Source organism: Hylobates moloch, unplaced genomic scaffold (assembly GCF_009828535.3).
Source record: "Hylobates moloch isolate HMO894 unplaced genomic scaffold, HMol_V3 SCAFFOLD_6, whole genome shotgun sequence".
Classification (NCBI taxonomy): Eukaryota; Metazoa; Chordata; class Mammalia; order Primates; family Hylobatidae; genus Hylobates; species Hylobates moloch.
The window spans coordinates 94,354,661-94,371,519 of NW_026652281.1; the positions used below are offsets into that span (position 1 = coordinate 94,354,661).

The 16,859-nt window shown below is 41.0% G+C and overlaps 1 long non-coding RNA gene across 1 annotated transcript in view; it reads left to right on the forward strand.

Annotated features, from left to right (window-relative positions):
• Positions 1–16,269, forward strand: part of LOC131383845 (uncharacterized) — a 54,793-nt gene extending 38,524 nt beyond the window's left edge. Inside the window, exon 4 of the long non-coding RNA XR_009214214.1 lies at positions 16,123–16,269. This is a non-coding gene — a long non-coding RNA (uncharacterized LOC131383845). The remainder of the gene's footprint in view (positions 1–16,122) is intronic.
• Positions 16,270–16,859: the final 590 nt, after the last annotated feature.

Genomic DNA, 16,859 nt, shown 5'->3' on the forward strand with positions numbered 1-16,859 from the left:
TACAGGCATGAGCCACTGCACCCCGCCTCATTTATGTTATTGTATGTATCAGTTCCTTTTAAAATTGCTGGGCAGTATATCATTGTATGGCTATACCGTAGTTTGTTTATCAATTTCCCAGTTGAAGAACATTTGAATTGCTTCCGGTTTTTGGCAAAGACGATGGAAACTGCTGTAAATATTTGCATACAGGTTTTTGTGTGAACATAGGTTTTCATTTCACTTGGGGAAAAACATATACGTGGGATTGTTATGTTGTCTGAAAGCATATGTTTGACTTTATAAGAAACGGCTCTACTATTTTTCAAAGTGTCAGTATCATTTTGCATTCCCACCAGCAATGTAGGAGAATTCTGGCTGTTGTGCGTTCTCACTGACTCTCAGTATTGCTGGTTTTCCTTTCTTTTTTTGTCATTCCAATAGGGGCACAGTAGTATCACGTGGTTTTGATTTGCATTTACTTAATGATCAATAATGCTGAGAATCTTTACGTGTGATTTTCATTCAGTTTGCATGTCTTCTTTGGTGAAGTGTCTGCTCAGATATTTTGTCCACTTCTTTTATTTTGTTGTGTCTTCATCCTTTCAGGCTGCTATAACAAAATACCATAGCCTGGGCAACTTACAAATAGTGGCAGATTCAGTGTCTGCTGAGGGCTAATTTCTGGCTCATAGATGGCACCTTCTAGCTGTGTCCTCATGTGGTAGAAGGGGCAGGGCAGCTCTCTGGAGTCTTTTATAAGGGCACTAAACCCATTCATAAGGGCTCTGCCACCGTGCCTTCTGACCTCATCACCTCCTCAAAGGTCCCACCTCTTAAGGGGATTAGGATTTCAGTACAGGAATTTTTCAGGGAGGGGACATGCATATTCAGGCATCGCATTTAGTTTGTTTTCTTATCTTATTTCAAGAGTTATTTATGCATTCCGAATACAGTTTTTCTGTCAGATATCTGATTTGCAAGTATTTTCCTTCATATAATGTTGAATTGCAGTGATTAAGAGTGTAATTCTTGGCCTGGCACGGTGGCTCAAGCCTGTAATCTCAGCACTTTGGGAGGCCGAGGTCAGGAGTTCGAGACCAGCCTGACCAACATGGTGAAACCCCCTCTCTATTAAAAATACAAAAATTAGCTGGGCATGGTGGCTCATGCCTGTAATCCCAGCTACTCAGGAGGCTGAGGCAGCTGAATCGCTTGAACCCGGGAGGCGGAGTTTGCAGTGAGCCAAAATTGCGCCACTGCACTCCAGCCTGGGTGGCAGAGTGAGACTCCGTCTCAAAAAAAAAAAAAAGAAAAAAAAAAGAGTGTAATTCTTGTCTTGCTCCCAGTCTGGAAGGCATTTCTCCTTTCACCATTAGACATTACCTGTTACCAGGTGAAAGAAGTTCCCTTCTGTTCCTAGCTTCCTGAGAGCTTGTATCATGAGTAGTTTTGAATTTTGCCAAAGGCTTTTTCTGCATCTATCAAGATGATTGTATTGTTCTTCTTTAGTCTGTTGTTATGGTGAATTACAGGGATTTTCAAATGTTAAATCAGTTCTGTGTTCAAGAGATAAATTCCTGTTGGTCATAATCGATTATACTTTTGGTTTATTGTTGATTGTATTCACTAATATTTTGATGATAATTTTCATGTCTGTATTCATAGGGTAGGGTGTATGATTCAGTAGTTTTCTTGGATTCTTTGTCAGAGTATCAGGGTAATGCTGGACACATAGAATGAGTTGAGAAGTGTTCTCTCTTTTTCAATTTTCTGGAAAAGTTTGTGTAAAGTGATATTATTTCTTCCTTAAATGCTTGGCAGAATTCACCAGTGAAGCCATCGGAGCCTGGAGTTTTCCTTGTGGGAAGGCTTTTAACTGCCAATTAATTTCTTTAATAGGCACAGGGCTATTCAGGTTATGTATGTTTCCTTCAGTGAGATTTGTTAGTTTGTGTCTTCCAAGGAATTTGTCCATTTCCTCTAAGTTGTCAACTTCATTGGCATAAAGCTGTTTATTTATTTATTTATTTGAGGTAGGGTCTCGCTCTGTCACCCAAGCTGGAGTGCAGAGGTGCAGTCTTTTTTTTTTTTTTTTTTTGAGACGGAGTCTCGCTCTGTCACCCAGGCTGGAGTGCAGTGGCGTGATCTCGGCTCACTGCAAGCTCTGCCTCCTCGGTTCACGCCATTCTCCTGCCTCAGCCTCTCCGAGTAGCTGGGACTGCAGGCACTCGCCACCACGCCCGGCTAATTTTTTGTAGTTTTAGTAGAGACGGGGTTTCACCGTGGTCTCGATCTCCTGACCTCGTGATCCGCCCGCCTCGGCCTCCCAAAGTGCTGGGATTACAAGCGTGAGCCACCGCGCCCGGCTGCAATCTTGACTCTCTATATCCTCCACCTCCTGGGCTCAAGTGATCCTCCCACCTCAGCCTCCTGAGTAGCTGAGACTACAGGCCTGAGCCACCATGTCCAGCTAATTTTTGTATTTTTTGTAGAGACAGGATTTTGCCACGTTACTCAGAATGATCTCAAACTCCTGAGCTCAAGTGATCTGCTTGCCTTGGCCTCCCAAGATGCTGAGATTACAGGTGCGAGCCACTGCACCTAGCCTACATTGTTTATTTTTATCTATCTATCTATCTATCTATCTATCTATCTATCTATCTATCTATCTATCATCTATCTATCTATCTGTCATCTAATCTATTTGAGACAGAGTCTCGCTCTGTCACCCAGGCTAGAGCGCAGAAGCGCAATCACAGCTCACTGCAGTCTCGACCTCCTGGGCTCTCAAGTGATCCTTCCATTTCAACCTCCTGAGTAGCTGAGACTACAGGTGCACATCACGCCATCCAGACAGTTTTTGCATTATGTGTAGAGACAGGGTTTAACCATGTTTCCAGCCTTGGTCTTGAATCCTGGGCTCAAGCTATCCTCCTGCCTCAGACTTCCAAAGTGCTAGGATTACAGGTGTGAGCCACCATGCCTGGCCAAGTTGTTGAGAACATACCCTTATTTTCCTTTTAATATCTATAGAATTTATTGTGTTCTCACTTCTCATCTGGTATTGGTAATTTTTTTTCCTGATCAATTTGGCAGGTGGTTTGTCAATTTTATTGATCATCTTTAAGAACAAGCTTTTGTTTTCATGTATTTCTCTATTAAATTTTTTAAAATTGATTTTTGATCTAGTCTTTATTATTTTCTTTCTTCTTTTGGTTGGGATTGAATTTTCTCTTACTTTTTTAGTTTCTTAAAGTAGAAGGGGAGGTTATTGATTTGAGAATTTTTTTTTTTGTAATGTGGATGTTCAGTGCTACAGATTTCCCTCTGCATACTTCTTTAGCTGCATCCTGCAAATCCTGGTATTGTGTTTTCATTTTAATTCAGCTCAAAATACATTCCAATTTCCCTTGTGATTTTTTCTTTGTCCCATGAGTTATTTAGAAGTGCATTATTTATTTTCCAAACATTGGGAGGTTTCTCAAATATCTTTCTGGTGTTTACTTATATTTTGATTACATTATGTTTACAGAGAATACTTTGTATAATTTCAGTTCTTTAAAATTTGTTGACATTTCTTTTTTTGACCCAGAATATGATCTGTCTTGGATAATGTGTATATAAAGAGACTGTATATTTTACTATTGTGGGTGAAGCATTTTATGTGTCGATTTAATCATATTGGTTGATAGTGTCCTGCAAATTTTGTCTATCTTTACAAATTTTCTGTCTACTTGTTCTATCAGTTACTAAGAGGGAAGTGTTGAAGTTCACAACTATAAACTGTAGAGTTTTTTCCTTTTCTAGTGCTATCAGTTTTTGCTTCATGCATTTTGAAGCTCTGTTGTTAACTACATACACTTTCAGCATTGTGATGTCTTTTTGAAGAATTGATCCCTTTGTCATTACGTGGTACCCTCTTTATCTCCAAGTCTGTTATGTATATTTGTAAAACAACTCAAGCTCTCTTTTGATGATTGTTTTCATGGTTCATCTTTTATCCTTTCTTTTAAATTTAATCTATGGCTTTATATATGAAGTTGGTTTCACGTATCATTGGGTTCTGCTTTTTAATCCCATGTTACAATCTCTGTCTTATAATTGGTGTATTTAGACTGCTTGCTTTAATGTAATTATTGATATGGTTGGATTAAAATCTCCCATATTGCTAGTTTTCTATTTATTCTGTTATTTGTTTCTTTTTTTTCTTTTTCTGGCTTCTTTTAAACTGCATATTTTTGTTTCCAATTGTGATTGCCCTAGGGTCGGCAATATACATCTATTATGGACCCAAATATTTGTGTCCCTACAAATTTCATATGTTGAAACCCTAACCCTCAACATGATTGTATTCAGAGATAGGGCCTTTGGGAGGTAATTAGTGTTAGAGATCATGAGGGTAGGGCCCTGGTCTGATTGGATTAGTGTCGTTATAAGAAAAGACACCAGAGAGCTTGTTCTTTCTCTCCCAACCATGCGAAGACACAGCAAGAAGGTGGCTGTCTCTGAGTCAGGAAGAGAGCCCTCACTAGAAACTTAATCAGCTGGCACAGTGAACTTGGACTTCCCTATCTCTAGAACTGTGGGAAAAAAATTTCTGTTCTTTAGGCCGCCAGTCTATGGTATTTTGTTATGGCAGCCTGAACGGACTGATACATTTTCAATTAATCAGAATCTACTTTAAAATAATACAGTACTGCTTTATGTGTAGTGTAAAGATCTTACAGCACTATACTCTTAATACTTTCTTCTAAGTACTTTGGGAGGCCAAAGGCCTGGATCCCCAATACATTATGTTACTTTGACATATGCTGTTTTACATTGTTATTATTTTTGCTTTGGGCAGTCGGTTTTCATTTAGACATAGAAGTAAAGAAACTAATTTTATATTTACTTTTATTCATTCCATTTCAGAGACTCTATTTCTTTGTGTAGATCCAAGTTTCTTTCTGATATCATATTCCTTCTGCCTGAAATATTTCCTTTAAAATATTTATACTGGTAATAAATTCTCTTTTTTTGTTTGTCTGAGAAAACCTTTATTTCTCCTTTATTTTTTGAAGATTTTTTCACTGGGTGTCGAATTCTGGGTTGACCACTCCTCCCATTTAGCCTTTTAAAAAGTGTTATTCCATTATCGTCAGGCTTGCATAGTTTCTGACAAGAAGTTTGCTGTAATTCTCATTTTTGTTTCTCTTCATGCAATGTGTCTTTCCCCCTCTAACTGCTTTCTAATATTTTCTCTTTGTCTTTCCTTTTTAGCAGTTTGATTAGGATGTGCATAGGTATGTTTGCTTCGTACCGATCCTGCCAAACCACAGGTGTTGTCATTAATTTTGAAATATTCCTCATCATTCTTTTTTTTGGATATTTTTCTACCTCGCTCTCTTTCTTTTGCTGGAAAAGAAATGGGATTCTTTTTGTAGGGTTCCAGTTACATGAATAATCAACTATTTGATATTTTCCTACAGCTCTTGGATGCTACATTCTATTTTTTTCTCTCATTTTCCTCTTCAAGTTTTAGTTTGGGTAATTTCTATTGATGTATAGTCAAGTTCACTGATTTTTTTTCCAGCTGTGTCAAGTCTGTTGATTAGCCTGTTGAAGCCATTCCTCACCCCATTGCTGTGTTTTTTCTTTCTAGCACTTCTTTCTTTCTTTCTTTCTTTCTTTTTTGAGATAGGGTCTCACTCCGTTGGCCAGGCTGGAGTGCAGTGGCATGATCTCAGCTCAGTGAAGTCTTAACCTTCTAGGCTCAAGCAATCCTGCTTTGGCCCCCTGAGTAGCTGGAATTACAGGTGCACACCACTATGCCTGGCTAATTTTTAAATTTTTTGTAGAGATGGGGTCTTGCTGTGTTGCCCAGGCTGGTCTCAAACCTTTGGGCTTAAGTGATCTTCCCACTTTGGCCTCCTGAAGTACTGGGATTACAGGCATGAGCCACTGCACCTGGCTTTAATTATTTCTTATAATTTCCATCTGTCTGCTGAAATAATAATTCATCTGATTTTGTATGCTGTCCATCTTTCTGCTACAGCCATTAACACAATTATTTAAAATTCCCTGTCAAGTTTCAGCATCTGTGTCATGTATTAGTCTGAATCTGTTGATCACCTTGTCTCTTGACAGTATTTTTTTTTGGCTTGTCTTTTTCGTATGCCTAGTAGTTTTGATTGAAGCCAGATAGCATTAGTATTGTAGAGACTGAAGCAAATAGTTTTTATCATGGAAATGTGCACGCCTTTCCTTCTGCTAGGCCTTTAGTATAGTGGTTGAGTCAACCTAGCCATGAGCTGAGTGGGGTTTGGAATTTATTTTTTTCTGTGATTATCATCTATGTTAATTTGCTAGGGTTGCTCTAACACAGTAACAAATGGAATGGCTTAAACCAGGCTTCCCCAACCCCCAGGCCCCAGACCAGTACTGGCCAGTGGTCTGTTAGGAACTGGGCCGAGCAGTGGGTGAGTGAGCATTACCACTTGAGCTCTGCCTCCTGAGATCACCTGACCTCAGATGATGCGCCTGCCTTGGCCTCTCAAAGTGCTGGGATTACAGGCGTGAGCCACTGTGCCCAGTCTCTACCACCAGCTTTAGATCTTCCCTGTTGCCTCTCCAGCAATAGGCCACTGGTGGGGTGGGAGCAGCAGAGGGCTCATGTTTTCTGTTGTTCTGACGAAGCCTCCATATCAGGCAGGCACTCTGCTGTGGGTCTTGAGGATGGGCTCCTGTAGGGGTCCTGCTCCTCTCCCCCTCAGCTAGAGGAGATACATATTTTTTAACTTAATCCCAAATGTGATACTATAAACTGCTTTTGTTTTTTGTTTTTCTTTTTCAAACAGGGTCTTGCCCTATTGCCCAGGCTGGAGTGCAGTGGTGTGATCACGACTCACTGCAGCCTCTAACTCCTGGGCTCAAGCAGCCTCTAACTCCCACCTCAGCCTCCTGAGTAGCTGGGACTACAGACATGTGCTAGCATGCCTGGCTCATTTTTTTGTACTTTTTTAGAGACAGGGTTTTGTCATGTTGCTTTGGCTGGTCTCAAACTTTTGGGCTCAAAGTGATCCACCTGCCTTGGCCTCCCAAAATTCTGGGATTACAGGTATGAGCCACCTCACCCGGGCAAGGAGATCTCTAATGGTCTAGGCTCAGCGTGTGTTCTTGCCTCTTCCCCAGGAGTAGAGGTGTTGTTTTTTTTTTTCTGTTCCCTTCTCTCAGATTCAGAAGATTTTTCATGTATGCTGTAGGGATGATAAAGCCTAATACTTTATGAGATAGAGATATGGTAATAACAATAGCAACTCTACAGGGATTTTTTTTTTTTTTTTTTTTGAGGTAGAGTCTCACTGTTTTTCAGACTGGAATGCAGTGGCACAATCATAGTTCACTGCAGCCTTGAACTCTTCTATAGAGATTTTTATGATAAAATAGTAGGACTTAGGTTTAAAGCAACTTATTCATGTTTAATAGACAGTTGCATATTGCATTTCATTCAGTAGTTTATTTCCCCCACATCTTCACTTTATTTGCAAGGCTGAGCTCTTACCATTTACATCTTCATCTAAGTCATTACAAGTGCTGATTATTACAAGTCCTGAACATAATGACACACATAAACAGTTTTCAGAAAAACAAAATATCTTATTGAATATACCTATTTGATTTAAATTCTATTCAGTATTACTTGATTTGGCATGAACATTTCGGCAAGCCCTTCTTCTTGGCAATTGGAATGTGGTACAATGCCCCTAAAACAATGTTGTTTCTGGTGGGATATTTACACAAGGCAATGAAGATGGGGGAAAATCTACATTACAGTTTAGAGTTGAGGTCATTAATGGAAGGTGAATTGTAAGGCTGTAGGCTATTCAAGTTAAGACTCCAACCATAGGCAGTGTAGTAAGTGAGTAAGCCTACTGTTATTTAAGAAAACTCCGTGACTATTCACAATACCAAAGACCTAGAATCAACCTAAATACCCATCAATGGTAGACTGGATAAAGAAAATGTGGTATATATACACCATGGAATATGATGCAGCCATAAAAAATAATGAGATCATGTTCTTTGCAGCAACATGGATGGAGCTGGAGGCCATTATTTTAAGTGAACTAACACAGGAACAGAAAACCAAATGCCACATATTCTCACTTATAAGTGGGAGCTAACCATCGAGCACACATGGAAACAAAGAAAGGAATGGTATACACCAGCTCCTAATTTAAGATGGAGGGTGGGAGGAGAATGAGGATTGAAAAACTACCTATTGGATACTGAATTAGTCCATTTCATACCTGAGACTGGGCAATTTACGAAAGAAAGAGGTTTATTGGACTTACAGTTCCACATGGCTGGTGAGGACTCACAATTATGGTGAAAGGCAAGGATGAGCAAGTCACATCTTACATGGATGGCAGCAGGCAAAGAAAGAGCTTGTGCGGTGAAACTCCCGTTTATAAAACCATCAGATCTTGTGAGACACATTCACTGTCACGAGAACAGCACAGGAAAGATCCGCTGCCACGATTCAACTATCCCCAACTGGGTCCCTCCCACAACAGGTGGGAATTGTGGGAGCCACAAGGTGAGATTTGAGTGGGGACAGAGCCAAACCATATCAGGTACTATTCTCAATTCTGGGTGAGGAAATAATCTGTACACCAAACCCCAGTGACACACAATTTACCTGTATAACAAACCTACACATGTAGCCCTGAACCTAAAATAAATTTTTTTTTAAAAAGGCTGAGGACCCCATGACCAGTTGAAGTGAAATACACATTCAGGGAGTGATTGATATGAGAGAATGTAGGGGGAAGGGGATATTCTGATGGTGAAGTGAAAGGTATGGTTACCATGTGCTTTGGCTTACAAAGTTGATGCCCTATCATTTCTACCTCCAGGATTTGAGCAAAAACCAAGACAAATATGTATTTATTTCTTCCCAACCTGCTAGACTGGTGTACAGAATGGGGGTACAAAGAAAACTGGGGAAAAGTATGGTGTGTGTACAAGAAAGAACATTTATTTCTGACATCTGTGATACAAACATTAGGCAATGTACCTCTTGATTTCCTAATTCCCTGGTGAAAAGAAGATTAATCCTTTTTTAGGTAATTAATAGGAGCACTGAACCTTTTGTTCACCTGTATACAAATCATTAACAGAGCAAGGTACCAGCTGGAGGCAGGTAATTTTCCAGCTCCTCCAGAGAATTCTTTGGGGATGAATATTTTTCTTATTTTCAAGCTGCATTGTTATTAAAAAAGGGAAGGGCATTTGAACACCCATGTTTAGCTAGCTTTGTTATACCAGTGTCCTAGTAGAGTGCCCCAAGTGACCTACTCCATGGATTATATGAATTTACTCATTCTTGAGGCCCATTTTAATTCCTTATCAGCTAAATTCAGCCTTCAGTTTTTCCTCTCTACTGTCTCCTTTGAATTTCCCTCAAACACCATAGGCTGTGGCCAAGATTGATTGTCTAGCCCAGGTCCTTCACATTATCCCATATCAGACTCAATCCCCACAGGGACTGGGTCACCCTTTGGGAACAGGTGTGTCACTGACCCAAGATTTGGGCCCTCTTTAATTTTTCAAATGTTTCTGCTGATCTTCAGGTATGAAGACGGGCGAGCTTCTCTATGAAATTCTTGAGTGCTTTAGAAAAACCGACATTCAGTAGTCCCATGAATGAAAGCCAGCCTGTGTAAGGATATTGCTTTCTGTCCTTGCTTCCTTCCATTCTCGCTTCCTCTTCATCAGCTTTGAGTATCCACTATTTGCTATGTTCATAACCATTTGGTTTCAAGAGTGAAGACTCTTTAAATTTAGTTAAGATTAAACAGAAAAGGATAGAAGAGCATCACAAGAATACAAAACCAGGCCTCATAAATGTCTGGAATGAATACACTGAAAAGCCAGTGGGAACCATGGAAGCTTTTCTACTCCTTATTCTCTCCTTCTCCCTTTCCTCCTCTTCTTCCCCCTCTTTAAAACATGTGCTAATCTCTAGTTTAAGACTCTGTATGGAAATCAAGTGGTCAGGGGATGAGTGTGGGAGGAAGCAACTGGTTATATTCTGGAGATATCACCTGCCCCTGCCCCCCTTTTTTTTTTTTTTGAGACAAAGTCTCACTCTGTTGCCCAGGGTGAAGTGCAGTGGCTTCATCACAGCTCACTGCAGCCTCAACCTCCTGGGCTTAAGTAATCCTCCCACCTCAGCCTCCCGAGTAGCTGGGGCTACAGGCATATACCACTAGGCTGACTAATTAAAAAAAAAATTATTTTGTAGAAACGGGTTTCACCATGTTGCCTAGGCTGGTCTTAAACTCCTGGCCTCAAGTGATCCTCCCACCTCGGCCTCCCAAAGTGCTGGGATTATAGGTGTGAGCCGCCATGCCTACCCTGAAAGATGCTTTCTTTAGCTCCTCCTTCCTCTTGCCCCATTCCCAAAGAGCTCTGTTTACAGGCTTGGATTCCTTTTCAGCAGTCCTTTAGACTCATAATAATAGAACAGAGATTTATTCTAACATTAATTCAACAAACGTTTCCTGAATGCCTAGGTTCTGATGATACAGAGATAAATGAGAGAGTGCCTTCCCTTGAGGAGCTAAGAGTTAGTAGAAAAACTTCCAGTAAATTGGCCTGGCAAGAGGTTTTTTGCTCAGATTCATGGAGGGAAACAACTCTCCCTTGTTTTGAAAATTCAAACTTTGTTTTTATAAGTGTTATAAAGGTCCTGCTTGAACCTAAAATGGCACAGTTGTTGGTAGGGTGTGTCGTTAGCCAGGTGTGCTGAAATAGTCTGTCTTGGATGTTCCAAATACTCCTTAATTCAAGAAAACTGAACTCATCATTTACTACTTCCTTCCACCTCTTGACACACACTGGCATGCAAACATATGTAGAAAAAGGCATCACAATTCTCCCAGCTGTACAAGTTAGAAACATAGGAGATATTCTCAATGTATGCCTCATTGCCACACCCAATTAATCTTGTTCATCTAGTTAGTCCTTTTTATTTTTCGAATACATCATCTCTCACAGCTGCTTCCTCTTCTTTACCTCTTCCGATATCACCTTCAGACACTCATTGTCTCTCACTTAAATCACTGTCACTGTCGCTACCTAACTGGTCTCACAGCTTCCAGTCAATCCTCCTTCCATCTGTTCTCCAGGCATAGTGTCTAACAAACAGTGATTGTTGTTAAAGCTGGAAAAAAAAAAAGAAACTTGGATGGTGAGTTTTAGTTACCTTGCCCCAGATTATCATCTGTGAAGACTCAGAGTCTCTGTTTAATTTTTTATTTGATCATCTCTAGATCCATTATCAGTGCTAATATACTGATAGTATTTATATTTTTCATTCATTGAGAACAAATTTTTAAATGAATTTTTAAATTAAAAACCTTATATATAGATATTGCAAATGTGTACAAAACATTATTCAATCTATAGACTATGTCTTTTGGAAAATCAAACATCCTATGTTCTCACTCATAAGTGAGAGGATGCAAAGGCATAAGAATGACACAATGGACTGGGGACTCGGGGAAAGGGTGGGAAGGGGGTGAGGGATAAAAGACTACAAATAGGGTGCAGTGTATACTGCTCAGGTGACAGGTGCAGCACAATCTCACAAAAAAATCTATGGACTATTATCTTTTGAATAGAAATTCACATACTATGTGTAATATCTAGATAGCTCCTTCCATAAACTTGTGGACTAAATTATAGAAATAACTATTCTGGACACTGTCCCTTTCATGGTAAAACAAAATACAGCCTTTCTCTGGTAAATAATAAGGTGTAAATCTTCCTCCCACCGTGCCCTGGTAATTGCATTTGATGATAAGTGGATCCCCGTGCATAAGATTCAATCATTTAATTGGTCTAAAACTTTCTTTCTAGCTTATTCTTCTGTTACTCCCTGATAAACCTTCTAAATTCTCATTATACTGCATACTCTTATCATAGGGTGTGTGTAAACATTTCCTGACTCGGTATCTTTGCTTGTGCTTCCTTTGACTAGTATAGCCACGTGCTGCAGGACAATGTTTCAGTCAATGATGGACTGCATATAAAATGGTGGTCCCCTAAGATTATAATGGAGTTGAAAAATTCCTATTGTCTAGTGATGTAGTGGCTGTCCTAATGTCATAGCACAACACATTATCTTTTCTATGTTTAGATATGTTTAGAGACATGAATACTTACCATTGTGTTACAGTTGCCTACAGTATTCAGCACAGTACCATGCTGTACAGGTTTGCAGCCTAGGAGCAATGGCTTTACCACATAGCCAAGTGTGTAGTAGGCAATACCATCTAGGTTTGTGTAAGTACACTGTGTGATGTCCTAACAATAATAAAATCACCTAACAACACATTTCTCAAAATGTATCCCCCATTGTTAAACAACGCATGGTGGTCACGTACTCTTTATTTTCTTTCTTGTTTTTTTTTTTTGGAGACAAAGTCTCACTCTGTCACCCAGGCTGGAGTTCAGTGGTGTGATCTTGGCTCGCTGCAACCTCCGCCTCCTGGGTACAAGCTATTCTCCTGCCTCCCAAGTAGCTGGGACTACAGGTGCCCGCCACTATGCCTGGCTAATTTTTGTATTTTTAGTAGAGACACGGTTTCACCATGTTGGCCAGGCTGGTCTTGAACTTCTGACCTCAGGTGATCCACCTGCCTTGGCCTCCCAAAGTGTTGGGATTACAGGTGTGAGCCACTGCACCAGGTCTCGTGTACTCTTTTTTTCACATTTTTTGTCTATTGAAATATTACCCACTTCAATTCAGTGTATGTATAAAACTTGTCTTAGTCTGTTTTGTGCTGCTATAACAGAATACCACAGACTAGGTAACTTATGAAGAACAGAAATTTATTTCTCACAGCTCTGGAGGTTGGGAAGTTCAAGATGAAGGCACTCGCAGGCATGGTGCCTTGTGAAGGCCCAGTCTCCACTCCCAAGATGGCGCCTTGAAGGCTTCATCCTTTGGAGATGGGAAACTGTTCCTCACATGGTAGAAGAGTGGAAAAGCCAAGAGACAAAAGGGACCAAACTCACCCTTTTATGACAGCAGTAATTCCACCCATGGGGACAGAGCCCTCATGGCCCAGTCACCTCTTTTTTTTTTTTTTTTTTTGAGACGGAGTCTTTCTCTGTCCCCCAGGCTGGAGTGTAGTGGCGCGATCTCGGCTCACGGCAAGCTCCGCCTCCTGGGTTCACGCCATTCTCCTGCCTCAGCCTCCCGAGTAGCTGGGACTACAGGCGCCTGCCAACACGCCCGGCTAATGTTTTGTATTTTTAGTAGAGACGGGGTTTCACCATGTTAGCCAGGATGGTCTCGATCTCCTGACCTCGTGATCCGCCCGCCTCGGCCTCCCAAAGTGCTGGGCCAGTCACCTCTTAAAAGCCCCGCCTCTCAACACTGTTACAATGGTAACTAAATTTCAATGTGAGTTTTGGAAGGGACAGACGTTCAAACCATTACAAAACCTTTCCAAGATCCTTTTTTAGTGGATTGTATTCTCTTTCCATTGAAGCAACTGAGTTTCCTATTTTCTTCCATTCTTCTTCTGCCAGTACTTATGGGTAGAAGAGCCTACTATGTGCCATGGGGGCTACAAACATGAGTTTCTTCCCTAAAGGATTCTACTGTCCTCTAGAGAAGACACACACATTACACACATCCTCATAGTTAGAGGCACTTAATATTATCTTCTCTGGTAGACCACAGTGATCTTGATATTACAAATTATATTTTAATCACCTTTGTGTTCTTTTTCAGCACATACTACATCAATCATCAATTATAGTGAGTGCTTAAAATATTTGATAAATGAAGGAATACAGTAGCTAATACATGTTGTATACTTACTAAGTGAAGGTTACCAGGGTAGGTATAAAGTGGGGTAGCAAAAGAACAATAAGATGTGGCCTTTAGTGGTGGGTAACTCCTCTGTTTGTGTTGTTGCATATTCCTACAAATAAAACAAAAAAATTTTGTCTTCAAATACATAAAAAACAATAAGCCAACTCTGTACCATTCCCTAAATGCATGCTTGGGGTGGAGGTGCAGAGAGGTGGATTGTGCAACTTTGCTAGGTGACTATCTGCTCATTCAGATGTAAGTTCTGGTCTTTTTGTTGCATTTCCAGTGTGGCAGGACAAGACTTTAAAGTATTTGTGTGGTGCAGAATAGGGGTTAGTTGGGGCCAGTATTTATACAAGCAATGAATTTCCAGTAATTCAGGAAAGAATGCTAACTACAGCCTGAGAAACAAAGAAGAATTATAGAGTGAGGTGAGCACAGTGCCTGAAGCACAGTTAGGGCTCAATCAATATTTGTTAGGAAGGAAGAAGGAAGAAGAAAGAAAGGAAACAAGCAAAGGCAACCACCATGTGTCTAAATAAACAGAAGCAACTGAGTAAGAGCAAGACCAAAATTGAGTCAATAAATGTGAACAAAAATTAGAAAGCAGTAAGGCAAATGAGCTATTACTCTTATTATTTTATTAACAATACCAAAACAATGTGTTTTTCTTCTTGCACTAGGCATCTCACATATATTAACACATTTATTATTTAGAAGAGCATTTAATTAGAGCTACCATTGTAATTACTTTATGGATGAAGAAATTAGGCTTAGAGGGAAAAGAAGTTTGCCAAAGCTCGCACAGGTAGCAAATGGCAAATGTGGCACCCTGTCCTCTAAATTATTCAAGATGAGACTCTTCCTGGAGGACATAGATGCTGGTCATACCCAGGCCACATCACCTCAACCCATCCTTTTCAGCCCAGTGGAGGTGGACAGTTCCTGTTCCTGCCCCCATCTCACCTCAAGCATTTCCATGTGGGTCATATTCTCTTCTGCCTCGACTCTCTCGAAAGCCATGGAAGGACAGTCAACTGCCTTATCCCAGATGTGCAAGAGAACAATCCTTCAACAGGGAACGAGAGCTAGTTGAAAAGTCACTAGAGTCTGGGTGTGGTGGTTCATGCCTGTAATCCCAACACTTTAGGAGACCGAAGCAGGAGATTTGCATGAGGCCATGAGTTTGAGATCAGCCTGGGCAATATAGCAAGACCCTGTGTCTCCAAAATAAAAATAACTGGCATGGTGGCATGCGCCTGTGGTCCTAGCTACTTGGGAGGCTGAGGTGGGAGATTCGCTTGAGCCCAGGAGTTCAAGGCTGCAGTAAGCTATGATTGCATCGTGGCACACCAGCTTGGGTGACAAAGAATGATTCTGTCTCAAAAAAGAAAAAAACAAGAAAAAGGCACCAGACTGTTGCCCTTTAGCTGCACAATTCTACATGGGTTCTCAGAAGTTCCCTGGTGGGTCTGAGCTCCAATTGACCCAAAGGGTAAACAGCTGAATAACCCAGACCTACTTTCTCCTCATTCCTGTTTTGCTCCTGGCCTTCCACACTCCTGCTTCTGACATCACCTGCACTCAAATCCTTGTCTCAGGTTCTGCTTTCAGGGGAGCCCACGTCAAGATGCTGGTTAATCACCCTACCAATCACATCAAGATCAAACTCCCTAGGGCATTTTAAAGGAACACCAGGTATCTGAATCTGTTAAGCCATCAGTATCACTGCTTGAGAATTATAACTTGTGCGATAGGGAAAGATGTGTGTTATTTTTCTTTTCTTTCTACTTTTTTTTTTTCTGAGACAAGGTCTTGCTCTGTCACCCAGGCTGGAGTGCAGTGGTGCAATCATAGCACACTGCAGCCTTGACCTCCCAGGCTCAAGCGATCCTCTCACTTCAGCCTCCTGAGTAGCTGGCATTGCAGGCATGCACCATGCCGGGCTAATTTTTCAATTTTTTCAATTTTTTTTTTTTTTGGTAGAGAAGAGGTCTTGCTGTATTGCACAGGTGGGTCTCAGACTCCTGGACTCAAGTGACCCTCCTTTCTCAGCCTCCCAAAGTGTTGGGATTATGGTGAGTCACTGAGTTCGGCTTCTCCCTTGCCCCTAAAAACAATAGTACCTTTTAGGAGGAAGGATGTGTTTTTTAAACGCTCACCTTTTGGTGTTCCAGTGGTGATTAAAGTCATCTGGACCTTTTTTTGTTTCCTTGTGCTTCTATGTTCCTCTAATTGGAACTCTTGGGATTGATTTCTAGAAAATGGTGCTTATTTAAGAAAAAAGCGAGGAGGAAATAAAGGCAGCTGTATGTGCTCCAACTTTTGACAAATGGATTTTGGATTGCTGAGCGGGTCATGACTGTTAGTGGACACGAGGGGGCAGCCTCATCCCGGGCTCTAAGGGAAGAGCTGCGGCTTCGTTTTTCCTCCTGTGCACAGTAAGTAAAACTCAACAGTTTTCTGGAAGCAGATGGATTTTTTTTTCTTTTCCTTTATGAAGGACTTGAGTGAGGGACCAGGGTTCACTCTGCCGCACATCACAGGGAGTGTGCGTCTTCGCGTCTCACCTCTGAGGGCCTTTTGATTATGGGGAAGAGGCACCAACTCCAAACACGCTGCGTCTAAGGACGCTGAGAGTCACCTCTCTTCCTTTGTTATTTTCAAGCACTGTCAAAGAACTGCTGTGTGTGAGAGAAAAAAGCACAGAGCTCCTCCTGGAAAGGAGCGGGGTGGACTGCTCCTTTGCAAACATTCCTCCTTTAGCCCGGTGACCTCATCCAATTCCATGACTTTTTAATGACAGCTCTAAGGTAGTAACTCCCAATTGGATGCCCCTGTCCCAAACATCTTCCCGGAATACCAGGTTTGTATATTTCTATATCCAGTCATCTAGCTGGTATCTCACATGGGTATCTTATAGGGCATCTGAATTTGGCCCAAAACAACTATTTCTTCTTTTTTTAAAAAAACTTTTCAGGGATACATGTGCAGATTT